Source organism: Lagenorhynchus albirostris, chromosome 15 (genome assembly GCF_949774975.1).
Source record: "Lagenorhynchus albirostris chromosome 15, mLagAlb1.1, whole genome shotgun sequence".
Taxonomy (NCBI): Eukaryota; Metazoa; Chordata; class Mammalia; order Artiodactyla; family Delphinidae; genus Lagenorhynchus; species Lagenorhynchus albirostris.
In genome coordinates, this window is record NC_083109.1 from 73,036,767 (window position 1) to 73,059,077 (window position 22,311).

Sequence of the window (22,311 nt, forward strand, 5' to 3'; positions counted from 1 at the left end):
GAGAAAGCCCACCTGCAGCAATGAAAACCCAACGCAGCCAAAAGTAAATAAATAAAATTTTTTAAAAAAGAGGCACATTAAAAAAAAAAGTTTGGGGGGGTGGTGGGAGGGAGGTCACTTCATACTTTCCACTTTAATACATCATGGACACCTATGCTTATATCTACTGATCTACCTTAATCTTTCTCGTGGTCACGTCGTGTTTCATTATATGGATGGATTACAGTTTTCTAACCAGTTCCTGTAGGCTTTTAGATTCCTTCTCACATTTGCTATGAGCTCTTTACATCATTAAAAAAATGAAAATATCTCACATTTCCTGGTAACATTTTCCTCTCTAAATTTTCCCCATAAACCTTTGAATGTTGTTAACTTTTCACACACCATTTAAAACTTTTAAGAACTTATAGTGTCTGTGTGTTCCTTCTTTTTCTTCATGGTGTCTTCTGCTCTACTCTGGGCTTCACCATCTAGGAAGAAAGACTGAGGAGGCAACATGGCTCCTGCGTGCTGGGCGTGGGAGGGACACCCTCTCAGCTCTAACATCTCCTCCAGTGCCCACCCTAGGAAGGTGATATTCAGTGTTCTGGAATCAGTTCCCCCACCCCTTTATTTATTTTTTGCTTTATTATCCCCTGACATAACTTCAACTGCTCCCTCCCTATCTGCTTCAAAATCTGTCTCTTTAGCACCAGACTCTTCCCCAGATGCCTTCTACTCCTATCCAGATAGATGCCTTGTATCTCCAAGACAACAGCTCTCCAGCCAGACTCATTATACGCACCCACAAAAACTGATTCCCTTTTTCTCAAGACCTCCTAGTCTTTCACCATCCATATCAAACCAGTCATCACAAACCTTATTGATTCTACCTTCTAAGAATCTCTGGATGCTTTCTCTTCAAGCCTGCTGTTACCGTCTGGGTTATGGCAACTGAAATTGTCAAGTCCTGTGTATGACAATTATTTAAATCTTAGTACAACAACAACAAAACCCCCAAAACAAAACATAACAGAAAAATCTTAGTACAGTTGACCCTTGAACAACATGGGTTTGAACTGCACAAGTCCACTTATATGTGGATTTTTTTCCCACTGCATAAATATATACAGTAGTACAGGATGAGCAATTGGTTGAATCCAGATGCAGAACCACAGAGGGCCAAGGGCTGACTATAAAGTTATTGGAGGATTTTTCACTGGGCAGTTGGGTGCCCCTAACCCCAGTGTTGTTCAAGGGTCAACTGAAAATAAAAATGATCTAATTTCCTCCCTTCCTCTCTGTTCCTCTCCCTCCCTCCTTTCTTCTTTGTCTTCCCATCCAATCCATCATCCATGCTGCCCCCCAAAGTTCTCTCTCCAAAAGGCAGATTTGGTTGTTACTCCAAAACTGTAAGATAATAAACTTGTGTTGTTTCAAGTCACTAAGTTTATGGTAATTTGTTACAGCAGCAATTGGAAATTAATAGTGTGGGTGGGCATAGACAGCAGTATTAAGTAGAGTGGTCAGGGTTGGCCTCATTAAAGTAAAAATTAAGCAAAGTCTTGAAGGAAGTGAAGGAGCTGGCTAATGGTCTACCTGGGGGAAGAGCATTTCAGGTAAAAGGAACAGAATGAAGGCCCTAAGAGGGAACTGTCTGGTGTGTCTGAGGCTTAGGAAGGAGGCCAGTGGAGCAGAGAGAGTGAGGGAGAGAGAAGTGGGGGAAGAGGCCAGAGAGTTGACAAGCTGGGGTCCATGCAGATCATGTGAGCCCTTGGAGGTCATTGCCAGGATTTGGCTTTTACTCTGACTGATATGGAAATCAGGAAAGGGTTCTGAGCAGAGAGGGGAGACAATCTGTCTCCTGATTTAAAAGGACCCTCTGGCTGCTCTGAGTTGAGAAGACTCCAGGAAGATTTGGGTAGAAGCAGGGAGACCAAGCTATAGCAACATGTGGGTGGGAGATGATAGTGGCTCTGAGCAGGGTCATAGCAGTGGTGACAAGTGGTCAGATCCTGAATACGTTTTGATCATCAATGGGATTTCCTGACAGACTGGATATGGGGTGTCAAGGTTGAGTTTTATTTTTGTGGAATCCTTTTTTTTAAAATAACCTTCAATATTCTCCTTTTATTAAAATGAGAATATTTTATTTTTATTATCAGAATACCTTAGATAGCTATAATTAATGTACTACACTGTAGTTCATTCTAACTTCTTTATATACATAGAACAGTGAGACTCTTACCCAAGGTTGTAGCTCACCTCTACTTCCTCACAGACTTTTTTTTTTTAAACATCTTTATTGGAGTATAATTGCTTTACAATGGTGTGTTAGTTTCTGCTTTATAACAATCTGAATCAGTTATACATATACATATATCCCCATATCTCTTCCCTCTTGCATCTCCCTCCCTCCCACCCTCCCTATCCCACCCCTCTAGGTGGTCACAAAGCACCAAGCTGATCTCCCTGTGCTATGCGGCTGCTTCCCACTAGCTATCTATTTTACATTTGGTAGTGTATATATGTCCATGCCACTCTCTCACTTTGTCCCAGCTTACCTTTCCCCCTCCCCATGTCCTCAAGTCCACTCTCTAGTAGGTCTGCGTCTTTATTCCTGTCTTGCCCCTAGGTTCTTCATGACCATTTTTTTTTTTTAAGATTCCATATATATGTGTTAGCATACGGTATTTGTTTTTTTCTCTCTGACTTACTTCACTCTGTAGGACAGACTCTAGGTCCATCCACCTCACTACAAATAATTCTATTTCATTTCTTTTTATGGCTGAGTAATATTCCATTGTATATATGTGCCACATCTTCTTTATCCATTCATCTGTCAATGGACACTTAGGTTGCTTCCATGTCCTGGCTATTGTAAACAGAGCTGCAATGAACATTGTGGTACATGACTCTTTTTGAGTTATGGTTTCCGAAACTTCTCTAGTAACAAACTATAGAAATGATCCCTGAAAGTATAGTCTTTATTTTTGTGGAATTCTTAAATGATTTTTAAAAATAATGCTGCCTTTCCCAATCCTACCAAGAATGGGAAGCTAGATTAAAGAAATCTCAAGTCAGACCAGTCCCTCTTTGACTATACAGCCCTTATAACACCCCAACCGTACAATCAGGTTTTTGTTACTAAGAATTAGGAGGGACCCCTGCAGTTGGTGCCTGTTGTTGTTGTTTTTCATCTATTAATCAAACTTACTTTATCATTCTTTAAAAAAATTTTATTTTATTGAAGTATAGTTGATATACAACATTATGTTAATTTCTGCTGTACAACAAAGTGATTTGGTTATACATATATATATACATTCTTTTTTTTATATACATTCTTCTTCATATTCTTTTCCATTATGCTTTATCACAGGATAATGAGTATAGTTCCCTGTGCTATACAGTAGGACCTTGTTGTTTATCCATTCTCTATGTAATAGTTTGCTTCTGCTTATCCCAAACTCCTACTCCATCCTTCCCCCACTCCCACACCCCCTTGGCAACTACAGTCTGTTTTCTATTTCTGGGAGTCTGTTTCTGTTTCGCAGATAAGTTCATGTGTGTCATATTTTAGATTCCACATCTTTATCATTCTTGATAGTCTTGTATACATGCAGTTTTGGGAATTCTTTGAACAGCTTGTAACATCTTATTGGTTCCCTCATTAATTAATTTTTCCCTAATCAGTTTTGATAAATGAGGAAATAAAATTATGTTGTTTGCATACTTTATCCAAGATTGGAGTCATATTGGCGACATCAAATCAATGCTTGAGCAAATGTGAAATTAGAGCTTTTTTAGCCTGCAACATTCTGGGTGTTGTTATTAAAGAAGATGCCGTTTTATTTATTTATTTGTTTATTTATTTTTTCAAACAGTGAAGAGAGTTAACCGAATTTTGGCTGCATTTATTGATACATAGTGTTTATTTTTATTTATTTTTAAAATATTTATTTTTGCCTGCGTTGGACTTCGTTGCTGTGCGCGGGCTTTCTCTAGTTGCGGTGAACAGGGCTACTCTTCCTTGCGGTGTGCGGGCTTCTCATTGCGGTGGCTTCTCTTGTTGAGAACACGGGTTCTAGGCATGCAAGCTTCAGTAGTTGTGGCACGTGGGCTCAGCAGTTGTGGCACATGGGCTTAGTTGCTCTGCGGCATGTGGAATCTTCCCTGACCAGGGCTGGAACCTGTGTCCACTGCATTGGCAGGCGGATTCTTAAACACTGCGCCACTAGGGAAGTCCCTTACCGTACTTCTATCAAAGAAGTTTATTTAAGTCTCTCCTCTTCTGAACATCCATAGATTTTACTCTCACAGACCATATCTATTGTGACATCAGGCAGAGAGGTCACAAAATCCCTGTAACATCAATTTCATTGTCCAAAACCCAGAAAAATACATACTATTTGAGCATCATGGGAATATCACAGTACAGTCCCAAGATGATTTCAGCACACATTTTATATATATATATATATAATTTATTTATTTTGGCTGCACCAGATCTTAGTTGCGGCACGTGAGATCTTCGTTGCCGCGTGCAGGATCTTCGTTGTGGCATGCGAACTCTTAGCTGTGGCATGTGAGATCTAGTTCCCTGACCAGCGATCGAACCCAGGCCCCCTGTATTGGGAGCACGGAGTCTTAGCCACTGGACCACCAGGGAAGTCCCTCAGCCCACTTTTTTAAAGCATGTTTAGTACAATATTTTAGTAGAACTGAGATGTTTGGAGGGTCCCTTGGAGGTTTGTAATAAGAGAATGTGACCCATATCTTTCAGGTTATTCAACCTAATCACTAAATGATTAATGATTCAAGTCCTTTCTCTACCTCTGGGTATATAGGTGATTTTGAACATGGCAGATCCTTAGCGTAGAGGGTGAAGAGTGGAGACTGAAAGTTTTGTCTTTGCTGTAAATGAGCCTGCCAGACAGATGACCTGGGGAAGGCCATTTAATCTCTTTGAGCTACAGTTTCTCATTTGGGATCAGAGTTAAATATCACTAAGGGGCTTCCCTGGTGGCGTAGTGTTTAAGAATCTTCTTGCCAACGCAAGGGACACAGGTTCGAGCCCTGGTCTGGGAAGATCCCACATGCTGCGGAGCAACTAGGCCCGTGCGCCACAGCTACTGAGCCTGCGCTCTAGAGCCCGCGAGCCACAACTACTGAAGCCCGCATGCCATAACTACCGAAGCCTACGTTTGTAGAGCCTGTGCTCCACAACAAGAGAAGCCATCGAACTGAGAAGCCCTCGCACTGCAACGAAGAACAGTCCCCGCTCGCTGTGACTAGAGAAAGCCTGTGCACAGCAAGGAAGACCCAACGCAGCCAATAAATAAATATAAATAAATAAATAAATAAATAAATAAATAAATAAATATCACTAAGGTTCTTTCCAACGTAGAGAGAGTAGTATTTTCTACCCAAAGACCTGGATTTTAGTTTTTAGGCTTTGCCATTTATTAGCTGTGTGATCTTGGGCAAATTACAAAACCTCTTTGAACCTCTGACTTCTCACCTGAAAAATGGGGATAATCATAATTTGCAAGTTGTTCCAAGCACCAAATAAACTGATATATGGGGTAATACTGTCTAATAAACCATAAAGGAACACTAATGCAGAGGTATCAATTTTTATTTTTAAGAGTAGCTGGTCATAAAGGAAAACAAAATAAAACACAGTTTTGAGTTGTGTTCTTGGTTTCTTCAGAATTTGCAAAAACAGAAAAATTGTAAATGTGCTTACTGGGCCTTTATAGCAACAAGCTCTTAGTTTGAAATACAGTATTAATGGCCTATAATATATAGACCGGTGCCCTCTGGGTGCCCTCTGGGAATGCTTGGTCGTGGTGAAGAGAGCCTATCAGCTCTGATATGGAGGTGCATGGAGCCCAGCATCAGGGAGCGGCTGGGTTATAGATCTCCAGCAGGACACAAAACACAGCACATTAGGTGGCCATGAAACACTTTGATTCTTGGGAGCTTTTTTTTTTAAAATTTATTTATTTAATTTGTTTTTGGCTGCATTGGGTCTTCGTTGCTGCACGGGCTTTCTCTATTTGCGACGAGCGGGGGCTACTCTTCGTTGCGGTGCGTGGGCTTCTAATTGCGGTGGCTTGTCTTGTTGCGGAGCACGGGCTCTAGGCACGCGGGCTTCATTAGTTGTGGCACGTGGGCTCAGTAGTTGTGGTGTGCGGGCTCTAGAGCACAGGGTCAGTAGTTGTGGCACACGGGCTTAGTTGCTTCCACAGCATGTGGGATCTTCCCGGACCAGGGCTCGAACCCATGTCCCCTGCATTGGCAGGTGGATCCTTAACCAGAGTGCCACCAGGGTAGTCCATGCGGCCTATCTTTAAAGCCAGCAATGGGTGGTCGAGTTTTTCTCCTGATGCCATCCCTCTGGTTCTGCCTCTCTCTTCTGCATTTAAAGGATCCTTGTAATTACACCTGGCCCACCTAGATAAGATTTTCCACCAAAGGAATCTTCTTTTAAGGTCAGCTGATTAGCAACCTTAATTCCATCTGCACCCTTAATTCGCCCTTCCTGTGTAACATAACATAGTTATGGGGTGGGGGGCATTATTTTGCCTCCCACAGTGATGATTTTGTCATTGTGCTAACAAGACCAAGTGCTGAGCTCAGCACTGGGAAATTAAGCATGAATAACTCGTGCTCCCTAATCTCCCTTCATTCATGGGGAGAACACCTCACCTAGATTTGGCAAATCAGAGTGGGCTTCCAGGAGGAGGTGATGTCAAAGCTGACAAGCGTCAGATGAGCAGGAGCAGGAGCAGAATCAAGGCCAGTTGAGAGTAGGGGTTTAAGCAGAATGTTCCGAGCAGAGGGGAATAACACACTCCAGAAGCTCCCTGAAGAGAGAGCATGGGGGATTTGGGGGGCAGAAGAGATTCAGGAGGGCTAGACAGCAGGTAAAATGGAGAGGGGAAAACAGTGATGTTGCGAGGTAGGACAGAGCAAGGACCGTTAAGGAGTCTGGACTTTATCCCAAAGGCAAGGTATTTAAATGGGGGAGCAACACGATCAGATTCATGGGGTAGAGGCATCACTCGGGCTGCTGTGTAGAGAAGGCACTGACAGGAGCGGACAGCTCAGTGGGAGAACTGGAGAGGCCCAGGGGAAAGGCCGCAGAAATGGAGAGGATGGATGGATGGATGTAGGAGACTCTGAGGAGACAGAATCATCAGGGGTGGTGAATGGAGTTAAAGGGAATGCCTGGGTTTCTGTTTGGGCAACAGGTGCTTCTGTTTGTGCTTTTCACAGAGACAGAAATGCAGAAATAGGGTCACATTGCGGCGGCGGGGGTGGGGGTGGGGGTGGGGCAGTGGTTGTAATAAGATGCTTTTAGGAAGCGTTAAATTTGGGATGCTTGTGGCCATCCTAGTGTGGATTCTAGTAGGCACATCAGTATGCAAGTCAGAGACCCAGAAGAGTCTAGGATGAAGATGCCTATTTTGGTGTGATCATCAACTAGATGAAAGCCATGGGAGGGGATGGTTTCACCCAGGAAGAGGGTGCAGAGTGAAAGTCAAGAAGTCACAGGATAAGGAGCACAAACATTGGAGGGGCTGGAAGGGCAGACTCAGCCTCCTATAACTGGAGGGGCCAGCTTCCTTTCCCTTCCTTCCTTCTCCTTTTCTTCCCTTGTTTGCTTTCTTCCTCACTCCCTTCTTTGCTTCCTTCCCCTTCCTCCTTTTCATTATTCCATTCTAATTCAGTCCAAAATTAGGCTTGACGAGCCCAAATGAGGTGGTCATGGTGGCCTGTGTGAGGACAGCAAAGAAATGGGGTGGCAGGGACAGCCCACCAGGGTCAACTAATTGGTGACATAGAGAGGATCGAGCACATGGAGATGGATTCTGAATATATATTGAGATACTGGGAGCCAAGTTGCTCACTGTTGGAGAAGAGAGGAAGAAATATGGTGGAAAGGGGAAATGAGAATGGGCCCTGTGTTGTTGGTTTGGGATTGCAACTGTTGGTGTAAATTCGTGCTTTATAATGTAGAAAGATATACCTATAAAGAGAGATATAAAAGTGTATGTGGGGGGGTATACATATATTTATTCCCTGTTCCATCCACTGAAAGAGCCTGGGAGCTGTGACTCCTGATAGCACATGAAACCAAGCCTCCTTGAAAAATGACTAATTTCAGTCAAGCCTTGGGAATGCATAAGATGGACCTGGAAAATTTTGCTGTGGAAGAAGTGTTCAAATAATGATGGGAACGTGTCAAAAGACACAGAAGGTGATTTGAAGGCTCTCACTTGCCAAATCTGAGATAATTTGACCACAAAAGTAAATAAGGATAATAATTGATTAAAACCAATTGAAAAAATACAGAAAATATTGAGTCTACATGGATCTAAAAAAATGAACAAATAAATGGGGAAGGGAAACTCTTCTTCATATAGTAGAATGTAAATCAACAAATGCAGAAAGAAACCAAGAGGGCCTAGAGATAGGAGAGAATTGAAGAAACATAATGGAAACCAGAAGAATGACAGGTATGGAGGAGGGTGTGGTCAACAGTGGTGATTATTACTGAGGGGAAGAGCAAGGTAAATTCTAGAAAAGGTCTTATGGCTTTGGGCCCATGGAGGTTGTTGGTGAGAATCTATTGAGTAGGTTGAGGAGGGAATGGGGAGGGAGAAAGTGGACACACTGAGCACAGACAATTCCCTGAAGAAATTTCGCTATGAAGTGGAAGAAATAGAGGGGTAGACGCAGGGAAACACACTGAGTTTAGGGAGGGCTTTTCGAAATGGAAGAAACTTGAGTAGTTTAAATGCTAATGAGAAGGAGCTAAAAAAAAAGGGACAGGTTAAAGATACAGGAAAGTGGGAAGAAAATTGGTGTGAGGTTCCAGAGAAGGCAGGAAGAGAGGAAACCCCCCAGATGGGGGATTAGCACTTTCTTTATAACATGAGGGAAGGAGGAAAGGCAGAATACAGGATAATATGTAGGTTTAGGGGCAAAAAGTTGAGAGAGTTTCTGTCTGATGTCTTCCAAGTTTTTGTGAAATAGGAGATGGGGTCACTGACGGCAAGTGAGGGGCAGATGAAGAGCATAGAGAAGCATCTGGAAAACATGGGAGATAAAAAGCTGGCACACATGCAAACAACTCCTTGGAAGTATCAGGGGTCCAGTGGAGGGTGGCAGTCATCAAGTTACAGTGGCCCCAACCTATGTGGTTATGGGGTCTTTGTCCTGTCCTTCTTAGACTGGCTCTGCAAACCTGAAAGGGCCGGCTTTCTTTTCCTTCCTTCCACCCTCCCTTTCTTCTTTCATCCCTTCTTTCTTTGGCAGGTGGAAATGATGTATCATGTACCGGTTACCAATTGATGCCTCTTAGCTCCAAATCCACCCTTCATGGTCTGCTTTGCAAACGTGGAGATGGGTCCTTTTAAGCGTTTCCTTGTGAGCTGATGCAATATTAAGTATTGTCAGTAGAGGGCAATAGAGATCCATTGCAGGGACACAGGGCTTTTCTCTCTAGTTCTGGTGTACTATTCCCAGGCACCTGCGGTGCGCGTTGGTTAGCAGCACCTAACGGCCAGCAGCTTTCCGCAGCACACACCTTGGGTGATTTTATAATGGACTGCCTCCAGTGAGACATGTCTTCATTAACCGCTTAATCTAGCACCCCGAAAAGTAGATTTCCAGCAAGTTCCAGGAGGCGGATTTCTAGCACACCCCACCCACCACAACTCTACCATCCAATTACTCAGGACTGTGCCCGTCCCGCCTCCCCACCAATGTGGTCTGGATCTCAGCCCTGAGGGGCGGGGGGATCCCTCCTTAGGGATCATAGCTACTCTTTACATCTGCTATTCTTATATTCTTTAGAGTTCTCTTTACTTCTTACTAGCCAGTCCTTAGTTCTTCTGATCCTGTGTTACAATAATTTTTTATTTGCTTAATTTTTGTGTGGTTTATGTCTCCTGATTGGATCCTGACAGATACAGGATTGGTACAAGCAGTGGTACCAGGTTTGCTCATGGCTTTGGCTTTGAGTACAGTGCTGAGCTCCTTGTCAATGGAAAATGGGATGCTGGTAATTTATCACATGAAGTGAGGTTGCAATTAATCAAGCTATTTGTTGTTTATTGTGATGAAATGCCAACTGAAGCACATACCTTGGAGACTAAGTGGCTGCTGCACTTGACAGTTACAACAGTAATGATGACTTTGAAGACTGTGGTATGAGACGGATTCTTGTGAGTGTACTTAAGCACTTACAGAGAGAAGAACCACAAGCTCAAGTCTTTAACTCTCAGCTTAAGTCATGGTTTAAGAACCTGATATTGCCATGATAGCCCTCTTATTCTTATACAAGCATCTCTTATTTCTTGTATGAACAGGGCTAATATTGTTGAAAATCAAACACAAATTTAAGTATGTGGGTTGTTGAATTACATCAAGAGTTGAGCTCACAGTCTCACCACGTTTCTCATGTGAAAGTTAGGGCATAAATTGGTAAAGAATGGGATTCTAAAACTTGGAATGGGAACGTATGTTTGGATCCAGATGAAAGTGACGATTTCTCACGGAAGCTGAGAAGCCAAAGGGGTGGATTATCCAGTTATTAATTTATTGCTTCTCAGATCCAAGTCCATCCTTCATTGCCTGCTCTGCAAAAATAAAGATGGGTCCTTTAAATATGTTTTCTATGCCAGCTAGTATGATGTCCAGCTTTGTCAGCAGAGGTACTGAGGAGACATTGCAAGAGGAAGAAGTTTTCCTTCCTGCTTCTGATGTGCTCCTGTTGGCAGACTCCTGTGATGTGAGCAGCTTCTCCAGTACCCAGCTCTTGCTTCACAGGTAGCTTCCTTATCCTGGATGCTGTTTCCACACAGTGATTCAGTTGACCCGAGAGTCAGTTGAAATTTCAGTTTCCCCTGCTGTCCCATAGGTTGACCACCATGTCAAGTGGATTCTGTCTGCTGAATATTTCTCATCCCTCCTTCCCTCTGCCCCCCACCCCTACCCCCTCTCCATGCCCACTCCCACTGCTTCTGTTCAAGCCTTGCTTGCAGGGTTTGAGTAGCTCCTAGCCTACAGCCTCTGCCTGTATTTTCACCTCTATTAATTCACTCTCCACACTTCAGACAGAGTGATTTTACTAAAATAAGATCAGATCCTGTTGTTCCCTAGCTTAAGTTCTTCAGATGGGTTCCTGGTGCTTATAACAGTTGTCTCCAAACTTTGTTCCTACATCGCATCAGTGAAACGTTTCTGAGCATGCAACCACAGTCTGTGTACATTAAGTTATATATATATGTTCTGCTCTACTTAAAATTATGAATATGGGGGGAAGGATAAATTGGGAATTTGGGATTAACAGATAGACACTACTATATATGAAATAGATAAACAACAAGGACCTATTGTAGAGCACAGGGAACTGTATTCAATATCTTGGAATAACCTGTAATGGAAAGGAATCCAAAAGAGAGTATATATATATATATATATATATATATATATATATATACACACACACGGTTTTATATATATGTATATATATGACTAAATCGCTTTGCTATACACCTGAAACATTGTAAATCAACTATAATTCAATAAAAAATTTAAAAATACATTCCAGTGGGTAAAAATTATGAATATAATAAAATATATACAAAAAAGGAATGAAAATGTGCAAAGTAAAAATAAATATGAATAGAAGTTCTGGTATTTTCTTTCCACACTCAATAGTTATTTTTGGAATCTCCTGGGGGAGTATTTGCCCATTTTGAATACCACTTATTAATTGGACAAATGAACTGCTTAGCTTGGCATACGAAGCCTACATGATATCTTTTATTTGACAATAAAACTTGGCTTAGGGACTTTCCTGGTGGTCCAGTGGTTAAGACTTAGCCTTCCAATTCAGCAGGTATGGGTTCGATCCCTGGTCGGGGAGCTAAGAGCCCACATGCCTCAGGGCCAAAAAAACAAAACATAAAACAGAGGCAATATTGTAACAAATTCAATAAAGACTTTAAAAATGGTCCACATCAAAACAAACAAACAAACAAAAACTTGGCTTAAAAACTGCCTCTCTAGGAGATATATGTATACGTATAGCTGATTCCCTTTGCTGTACAGTATGAACTAACACAATATTGTGAAGCAACTATACTCCAATAAAATTTTTTTAAAAAACCACCTCTCACCTGTGCTACCTTCTCTTACTTTTCCAGCTGAAGTTGGAGACTTCTGTCCGAGATCCTGTGGCCCCTTTTTTCATATTTTTACCATAGCATTTTCATTAGTGGCAACTCCAGAATCTCCACCTCAGAAGACATAGAGGCAGAAATCTGGTTGGGGTAGTTGGGTTTGGAGGGAGCTTCAGCTACCTGATTTGTCTTACTACTAAACACACACTTTTTGCTTAGATTGTAGGGACTTTTTGGCTGTGCCACCCAGGCCCACGGCAGTGAGAGTGCCAAGTCCTAACCACTGGACCACCAGGGAGCTCCCATTTAGGGACTTCTTTGGCGTGACTTTAGTGGAGGTGTTGAAGGTGATGAGGCTACTGAAGCACCCTGGCACCCAGCCCTTGGCACACCTGAGTTTGGTGCGAGGCTGTCAGGGTCTGTTTATAGGGGACTCAACAGGAGAAAAGAGCACCAAGGCACACGTGTCTGGTTCAAGAGTGATGGGCCAGGATCAAGGGAAAGTGGTTCTGAGTTGCCTTCTCAGTCTTTTCCTCTCATCATCTTCCAGCCCACAGCCCAGAGAGAAATGCTGTTAGAGAGGCAGATGGGGCCAGAAGCTGCAGGGTCTCCCAGGCCATGGTGAGCCATTCAGGGTGTGTGGTGGGACCCCACTGTAGGGTTTGGAGCCAGGGAATTATATGGCTTGATTCATGTTTTACATCCACTACTCTCTGTCTTGTGGAAACAAGATTGTAGAGGGACACGTGGAAGTAGGGTCAGATTTGTGTGGGTCCTGTGGCAGCGATGTGACCTCAAGTGGACCATGGCCCTGGTAGTCATTGCTACATGGGGCTCTCACGATGCTGGGAGACATGATTACGAGCATGCCACATCAGAGGAAGATCCAGTGGGGTAGCCTAGAACACGTGTCATACACACCCTGGGCAACTCAAGATTTTATGAGTAGGAGTTTCCAGAGAGCAAGCTGGGTAGGACCAAAACCATGACATTCTCTTACAACTATGATGGTGGACTCATTTTTCACCTCCAGGCTCGTGTTAGCATGGCCTGGGAAACGTGGGTGACACTTTTATTGCCATTTGCTTTTCATGTATCATTAAGAATTTTTGATCCATATAGTGTGACTATATATAAATGTTCATTACGAAAGAGATATTTGAATACCCAGAAATTGATAAGTTTCCTCAGCTTTTGAAACAACCCTTGTAACAAACACTAAAGAAGTACAAAGTATCATTGCTGATGAAAGTGGACAGAGGTGACGAGTCAATAGTACTTTGTACTTCAACCACCTTCCAGCAGAGCATCTCAAAGGGCTGGATATATATCTGAACATCACACCCTTTCACAGAGGTCAGGAGGCTCTGTGACGATGACTTCTCTTAAGACCTAAGTATGACCCTTGTCAGGGTGAAGTCACCAGCTATTTCCCCAATCATAGAGTTATTGAATAACAGCTTTGTTCAGGATATGAGTATTGCATTTGGCTTGTCATAACAGTTTCCTGGCTTGGGCAGGTGGAGTATTGCAGAAGTGTGTGTGTGCGAACACTCACGTGCACCCGGTGGGGGTGGAGGTGGTGGTTGAACTTGATAAAACCAGGAGGAGGCAACCTGCTAAGCGGAACATCGGCTTTGGCTTTGGGAAAAGTTCTGACTCTGCCCTTCCTAGCTGTGTGACTCTAGAAAATTAACAAATACCTGTGGGCCTCAGTTTCCTCTTTCGGAAAATGAAGATGATAATTCCTCCCTTGATGAGTTAGTTATATGTGGATTAGATGATACAATATGTGCAAAATATCTAATACATAATAGGGGTTGACTAAATATTTCCTGTAGCACATTCTTAATGACTGCTTAATTTAAGAATTTTTAGAACAACTATTGTTTTTGTAAAAATAATTTGAGATTATGTAAAATTCAAGTCATATACAAAAGCATGAAGAAGAAAGTAACAAATCATAAAATTTCCTACCACCAGGAAATATCTTTTTAACACTAGGTGATAATCATTTCATACCTCTTTCTGTGGTATGAAATAGGTAGTTTAATAGGTAGTTGGATAAATGAATGGATTAAAAATAACATACATATTATGTATGTATCTTAGTTGAAATACAAATGTGAACTTTAATTTTCCTTGGGAGCTAATGAAAATAAGATGAAAGATTTTCTGAACTTCAGAGAAATGCTTATGTACAAGTGATATTTGTTTCTTTGAGATTCATTAAGGTTGTGAAAAAAGGATCATAAAAAATATATATTTTTTTAAAGGGACACAGCACATTTATTTTATTTTTTTATTTATTTATTTTTGTTGCGATATGCGGGCTTCTCACTGTTGTGGCCTCTCCCGTTGCGGAGCACAGGCTCCGGACGCTCAGGCTCAGCGGCCATGGCTCACGGGCCCAGCCGCTCCGCGGCATATGGGATCTTCCCGGACCGGGACACGAACCCGCGTCCCCTGCGTTGGCAGGCGGACTCTCAACCACTGTGCCACCAGGGAAGCCCATGATGATTCTTTTTAAACTGCAGTGTCCGTTTTAGCTCATATTTATTTCCCAAATTGGTACATGTTTGAGAGTTTCTGCTTAAAGCTTTTATACTTGGGATGACATCATTTTGGATGGAATATTGTTGATTCATTTTTTTTTCCAGCCCTTCCTTTGAGCTGGTAGAGGCTATGGAAAGTTCTGAGGTTAGCTGAAGTTTCTTCTCAGATGTAGGTCATGCTTTCCTGCCCGAAGTCCTGTGGAATGCTTTCTCTTTCCTTGAAGTTCAATAGCTTAGCCAGGATTTTCTCTGGGCCAGTCACTCTATTAATTTTTCAAGGTATTTGATGAGCCCTTCGACTGCTGATTACCTCCTTCTATATCTCTGCATACTTTTCCTGTTTCCTTTTTTAGGTTCTCTGCCTCTGAGTCATCAATTACAACCAAGTGTTGGATCGTCTTTTTCTAATTTCCACAATTATGATTTTTTCCGGGTGCTTTTATCTATTTCTTTTCTCCTGTGAATTCACTATGATTATCTCAACCACATCCTTCGTTAATCTGATTTTTGATCATGTTGGTTCTCTTCCTTGTGTCTAATTGATTAGATTTTCATGGTGGTGTTTTGGTCCTCTCTTTGCTTCCTTTTTTTTTTTTTTGCCACTTGTGGGATCTTAGTTCCCCGACCAGGGGTCGAACCTGGGCCCTTGGCAGTGAGAGTGCAGAGTCCCAGCCACTGGACCACCAGGGAATTCCCTCTCTTTGCTTCCGTAGTTCTATAATTTCCCTTTTCGTCTCATACTGGGGTGCTATTTTCTTGTCCTTGTGCTCTTATTTCCTGATTCATCTATAGTGCAAAGCACTTGTAGGGGCATTTTCTTCCAAACAGCGTTCTAAATCCTGCAGCATCTCTAGGACTGGTCCTTTTCCCTTCTCTGCCTACATCCTCTGGCTAGGTGATCTCTTCTATCCTATGATTGAATGCCATGTAGATGCTTATGACTGGCAAAGTTATACCTTTAGCCCACACCTATCTCTTGAACTCAAATTAAAATTCAGCTGATTTCTTGACATCTCCACTTGCAAAGCTAATATGCATCTCAAAATCCAAATGTCCTATACGAATGTCTTGGTTTTCTTCTCCCACCTCCCAGTCACTCTTCCTCCCTCAATCATCTCCATTAGAGTAAATGGCACCAATATTCACCCTGTTCCTCAAGCAAAAGGCCTCACAGACATCCTTCTCCTCACACCCTATGTCCAGTCCCCGACCAAGCCCTATTATGTCTACCTCCCAAGTGTGCCCTATCATTCTGCACCTCTTTCATCTCCACCCCATCGTTATTTCCTGCTTGGATATTCCACTGACTCCTAACTGGTCTCCCTTCTTCCACCGTTGCCCCCTTATAATTTATTCTCCACTTAGGAACCAGGATGTGGTGGTTTAAAACGTGTTTGCAAATTCTTTGACGCATCTGTCATCAAGATGTGGAATCCAGTTCTCCTTCCCTTGAATATAGACTTAGTCACATGCTTCTAAGAATAGAATACCCATGCCTTCAAGACTAGATCGTAAAAGACGATATGGTTTCCACCTGCCGCTCTCTCCTGTGATGGTTGCTCTTGGGACCTGTTCCCCATTCCTTAATGGGGAAGAGGCCCAGGCCACATGGAGAGGTTGCCTGTGGATGTTGCACTGGACAGCCCCAGCAGAGGTCCCAGCCAACAGCCCACTTTAACCACCAGATATCTGAGCAAGGAAACCCTGAGATGACTCCAGCCCAGCTGTTGTTTAAAGGCAACCACATAAGAGACCTTGATCAAGAACCACCTAGTTGAGTTTAGTCAGGCCCCAGAACTGTGAGAATGATAGTGAGTGTTGTGATTGTGATTTTACATCACTAAGCTTGGGGTGGTTTGTTACACAGCAATAGATAACTGATACACTGAGTGACTTTCAAATATAAATGATATTATGTGACTCCCCTACTTGACAGCATTGAATGTTTTAGAATTGAGTTTATTTTTTTATTTTTTTGGCCACACCACACAGCTTGCAGGATCTTAGTTCCCGACCAGGGATTGAACCCAAGCCCTCAGCAGTGAAAGCGCAGAGTCCTAACCATTGGACTGCCAGGGAATTCCCTCGAATTGAGTTTAAAGTAAAATCAAAACAAAATCCTAGCATGATCTGGCCCCACCTTCCATCTATCTCTTCCCTCTTGCTCATTGTGCTCCAGCCCGGTAAGCACCAAGTGTTTCCTCATCTCAGGACCTTTGCACATGCTCTTCCCTGCATGAAATGGACTTCCCATACCTCTCACCATGGCTGGATCTTTCTCATCTTTCAGGCCTCAGCTCAAGCATCACCTCTGCAGAGGATTTCTCTCTCATTCTGTCTAAAGGAGGAACTCATCCTCCTTCTGGTCACACCACCCTGCTTAGTTCCCTCAGCACAGATACCACACTCAAAAATTAGCTCATTATTTGTTTATTTAAAAAAATTGTATGTCCTTCCCCCCAAATTAGAACATAAGCTCCACGTGGCAGGAGTCTCATCTTGTTCATTCTCAGAACCTAGTAATTGACACATAGGAGGCACACAATAAATGTCTTTAGAATGAACGCGTATCAAGGGAGGGAGATTTTGTGATTTACCTCCTTTATATGGAAATCCTAGCAAGCGTTGAAATTTTCCATTTGATGACATTTCCTAGTATTGAATCTGGACTAATTAAAAGAGAATAACCTTTTGTTGGTTGTCCTCACTTTTTTCATTTACTCATTCATTCGTTCATTCACCAAGCACAAGATTCCTTCTCCCAGAAGGTGGAGGTAAACAAACAATAAGTATTAAAGGTACAATGTAATATCAGGATGTGATACATATATGAAGAAGAATGAAGCAGGGCAAGGGGATAGAGTGTGAGTATTTTAGGGGGACTGTTTTAGATGGAAAGACCTGTCTGAGGAGGTGACTGGAGCAAAGACCCAAATGAAGTGAGAAATGGAGCCGCAGGAAGATCTGAGAGTCCTCCTGCAAAGAGATGGATCAGCAGGTGCCACGACCCTGAGAAGGGTGTGTGCCTGGTGTGTTTGAGGAATAGCTGGGATGCCAGTATGGCCAAAGCAGGACAGAAGGGCAGGAGATGAGGTCACAGGGGTCACAGGGGCCAGTCAGGAAGGGTTTCTGAGACCCTAGTAAGATCTTTGGTCATTACTCTAAGAACTATGGGAGGCTGTTTGAAGGTTGTGAGCTTCAAAGTAACTGATCTTTGTTTAAAAGAACATTCCAGAAACTGGACAAGGAGGGGAGAGGGAGGAGGATACCTGGTGAGGAGCTCCTTTTCACTCCAGGCCAAGTTTTCAGCAGGGCCTTGGAGAAAACATGGCCCAGCCCCAGGTCCCCTCACCTTCAACCTCAGTGTCCGGGGAGGCCCAGTGGGTCCAGACTGTGGAGGCTTCTCGGGAAACTGCAGGCTCCTTGAAATCAACATGTTAATTCATTCCTTCGATACTGGTGACAATGGTCTGTCTCTCCTCAGACACCTGCTCCATCCAATTGCAAACAGAGTGGAGTGTCTCTTAGCTCAAGAGCATGTGTTGCTCAAACAGAAATCATTGTTACAGGCTGCCTCCCAGTTGGTGTGGCTTAGTTATGAGTCAAAACAGCCTTTCGGCAGCAGTGGGCTTCTAAAGAACAAAAGTTCCCCAATAGCTCTTTTCCCAAGTTTGAAAATGACACCCACACTTCGAGAGGGACAAAGACATAGGGAAGAGATCGGCCAAGAAACCAACCAGGCTTGCCTGGATCAACACAGTGTCCTTTAAAATTGGTTTTACTTCCACTATTGTCTCTGAACTTTTTTTTCAGTTTCTCTGAATTTAAAATTTCCCAAATGGTTTTTGAGTTGTTTTCCTTCTCAGTGAATTCGAACCCTGAGTATCCATTTTGTCATTGAACAAAGGTGATACTTTACACTTGGGAAACTGTTTTTAAATGAGTGGATTATAGAAAGAAATGGACAAACTGGCGGCCAGGTGGAGGAGGTGTCACCGTGGCTTGTGTCCCTCTGCCCCTTGCACACCTCCTCCATCCCCTGTTCTCCCAGCATGCTTGTTAAGTGGCACAGGGTGCAGAAGGAGGGATTACCAAATGGAACACCACCCAAAAGGCATAATTCTTGGCTTCATGGAGTTCACTTACTTTTATCTAATTTTTTTACTTATAAGATTCATTAAATGTGCACTGTCTGAGGACTTCTGAATATCTACACCAAATGTTAAACACAATGATGTTATTGGGTTCTTAAAACAAGCTTCATTTTGTAACCGTGAAGACAGGCAATCAGGGCGGGTGAGATGTCTGTCATGGGGCTGGAGACACGCGGCCCTCTGCAGGCTCTTGGTCAGAGTGTATTGATGGCTGAGTGATGGTACGTATTCTCCCAGCTTTATCTGCCAGCTCAGTGACTGTCACTGCCATGTGTCATAACAGGCCATCTCACCCGGGCACCTGGGAGCCTTCTTGAGTTCTCCCTTCACCCATGCCACCAGATCCACTTGCTCTCCAGGTCCCATTTGGTTGTATCTCTGGACCATCTCTCTTGTCTGCCTCTTCCTCTCCGTCATCCCCACCATCATACTTTCAATCTAGCGATAATCATTTCTGGCCCAGAGCAGTGCAATAGTTCCTAGTTGGAGTCTTTTAAACTCCCTCTTTTAATCAGTGATAGAACTCTCTACAAAACAGCTAAATGTAGACACTTCCTAGTATAACGACACATTGCCTTTTAAATGATCCAGGTACCATGTCTGTGTGTCTAAAATGTTTAAGCATTCTAATTACCATATGATCCAAAAGAGGATACAGTTGTACCCCCCAAACACATCAAGTTGTATGCGTTAAATATGTACAGCTTTCTATATGTCAGTCGTACCTCAATAAAGTGGTGGGGAGAATACGACTTTAAAGAAATGAAATATGTAGGCACTTTTCTCAAACTTTAATCGTTAACTTACTTCGACTGTGATCTCACTAGGCCAGAATGAAAATGATCCTTTGTAACTCATTGGATTTTCTTAGACCCAAAATCTCTTGCTAATGTGTTTTACTCTCTCTCCAAGTGGAAAGTCATTTTCCATTTCCACTTTAAGTTGCTCCATGGCATATTTAGTTAAGCTTCATTCTGGTTCACCAGAACAAAGGCATCCCTGGCTGCCCTGGAGTGAATGCTTCCATTGTCTGAGTTTATTGTGTCCAATTTCCACGGGGAAAATTCCAGAGGTGGTAGGGGAGCAGATTGTACTAGCTCACAGCTTTCCTCCCTAACTAAATACTTGAGGAACAAGCATGGATTGAGAAATAGGAGAGAGAAGTCAAAATCGGGCTTGGAATCCTTTCTGGAGGTAAATACAGAATTGGAGGGGAGAGTAGTGAAGCAAGGGCTTAGACCTGCCTCGAATTTTCTGGGGATTTCCCCACTTCTCCTTCAAACTCTCCTTCTCTTTCTAACTTCCTCCCCTGTCTTTCTCTCCCCTTTTTTTTTGGTATTCTGGGAACCTTAGGGAATAAATATTAATCTTATTTCCATGGGCTATATATATATATTTTTTTTTCTTTGCGGTATGCGGGCATCTCACTGTTGTGGCCTCTCCCATTGTGGATCACAGGCTCCGGATGCGCAGGCTCAGTGACCATGGCTCACGGGCCCAGCAGCTCCACGGCATGTGGGATCTTCCCGGACCAGGGCACGAACCCGTGTCCCCTGCATCGGCAGGCGGACTCTCAACTAGTGCGCCACCAGGGAAGCCCTCCATGGGCAATATTTTAATGGAGGAGAGTCCAGTAAACACTATGTCTGATAAAAAATAACCCACTCAACTCTTGAAATGTCCCCCTCTTCACCCTCCATTTTCTCCTTTCCTGATCTCTTAGCATCAGATTTCACTGAACACCTCTGGATACAACCGTCTTCCTTCCACTCTTTGGTCTTTTCAACGTGTTGTCTTGCATTCCGTGTTTTTTCAATCTTGTATCTAGAGCTAAAAGTTAGGTTTCATTTGGGCTGAGGGAAAACATATAGAAAAGCAGACAAATTATTTCAACCTTCAGTAACATTAGCTTCAAAATTCTTTGAGGGTTTACCCCCTTTCCCGTCTGTTCCCTGTGTGGTGGCCACTGAAGTCTTCTAGGATAGTAACAGTTAATGCTCTCCTCTGGTTGACTATGTTTCTTTTACTTCAAGAGGAAAGTAACTTTAACCCCTCTTTTTTTTTTTTTTTTTTAAGGGAATGAGCTCGTTTCAGAGAGAAGTGCAAGGAAAAGCACAGGGTGACACAATACCCGAAGGAGAGGCCTACAACAGGGTGCATGGGATCTAGCACACGTGAGGAATCACACTCCAAGCAGAGAAAGGACAGGAGGAGAAAAGACCCTGTACTAGGGAGGCGTCTGGCCAGAACCTTGCCTGCTCTTGGCCTTGGCTTCTCCCTGGGGGTTCTTCCAGGCCCACAACTGTCCCCACTGACCCTCAGCCAGATCTGGACCAGCACTGTCCTATTTCACTGCTGTGCACCAGTACCGTGTGTGCCTGGGGCTGACCTTGACTTCACCCTGGAGTTGGGGGGCACCCTGGAGGCCCCCTAGGGATGTCACTTGGCATGGCCACCCAGCTCAGAGCACTCAGTTAGGACTGGCAGGTGCCTCCTGGGTTGGACCCCCAGGGACCTGCTGGCTGTGGTGCTGGGCAGTCATTCTGGATGGCCCAGTCCTCACTGCCCTCTCCAGCCATCAGAGGGATCAGGACAGGACCTCACAATCCCTGAGGCTTGTCTGGCCACTTTTACCCCTCCTCGATGGGCCTAGTCTCTACTCACCTAACTAAGAACAACAAATGTGTTTTCAGGCCTCTGTGGAGAGAGTTGGGAGCGGGCCGAACCGTCGCAGCCTTTGCCCTCCATTGCAGAGTGGAGAGCCTCTTGGTGCAGCAGCTGGCGCTGCTCAGGGGTTTGCACAAACACAAGGTTGAGAAATCCTGCTTGCTGGAGGGTGTGTGAGAGGCAAAGGGAACTGGTTGTCCCTGTAGGAGGAGACACTACTGTGTTGGCTTCAGCTGTTCCTCGTTGGACCCCTTGTGGGAATGGTTGACCTAAGTGTCCCTCTTCTCTGTCTACTTGGTGAGTAATTTAGCCTCTGTGGAACCTGATTTCCTCATCTTTGAAATTAAGGATAAGACCACATGTTCCTCAAGATCCTTTTCATCTTGGCCATTCTATGAGTTAATTAACTGATTGGTTTTCCGATAAGCACACCCCCCAAAACAGTGCTGTGGTCGTGAAGGTAGATATTAATGTATTCCTATAATCTTGGATTCATCCAAAATGAGGAGGAAGTACTTGAAGGAAGGGACCTTCTACCCCTCCTTCCTCCTTTCCTTCCTTTTTTCCTTCCTTCTTGGCTTCATTGCTTTTTGATAACCTTAATTACCTTCTACAATCTTATGTCTTTTGACACTAAAGTTGACGTTTATGAACAGCCGTTTGAGCTAGGTCTTGTGGATAAGTGAGGGTCAAACATGATGCCATAACTTTGGCTACAACAGTTTCCCAGAGAGCGTGCTGTAAACTCTG

The 22,311-nt window shown here is 43.4% G+C and overlaps 1 pseudogene; it reads right to left on the minus strand.

Moving 5' to 3' along the window:
- Positions 1-2,893: 2,893 nt before the first annotated feature.
- LOC132506547 (small nucleolar RNA U3) lies at positions 2,894-2,967 on the minus strand (annotated as a pseudogene).
- Between the last annotated feature and the right edge of the window lie 19,344 nt (positions 2,968-22,311).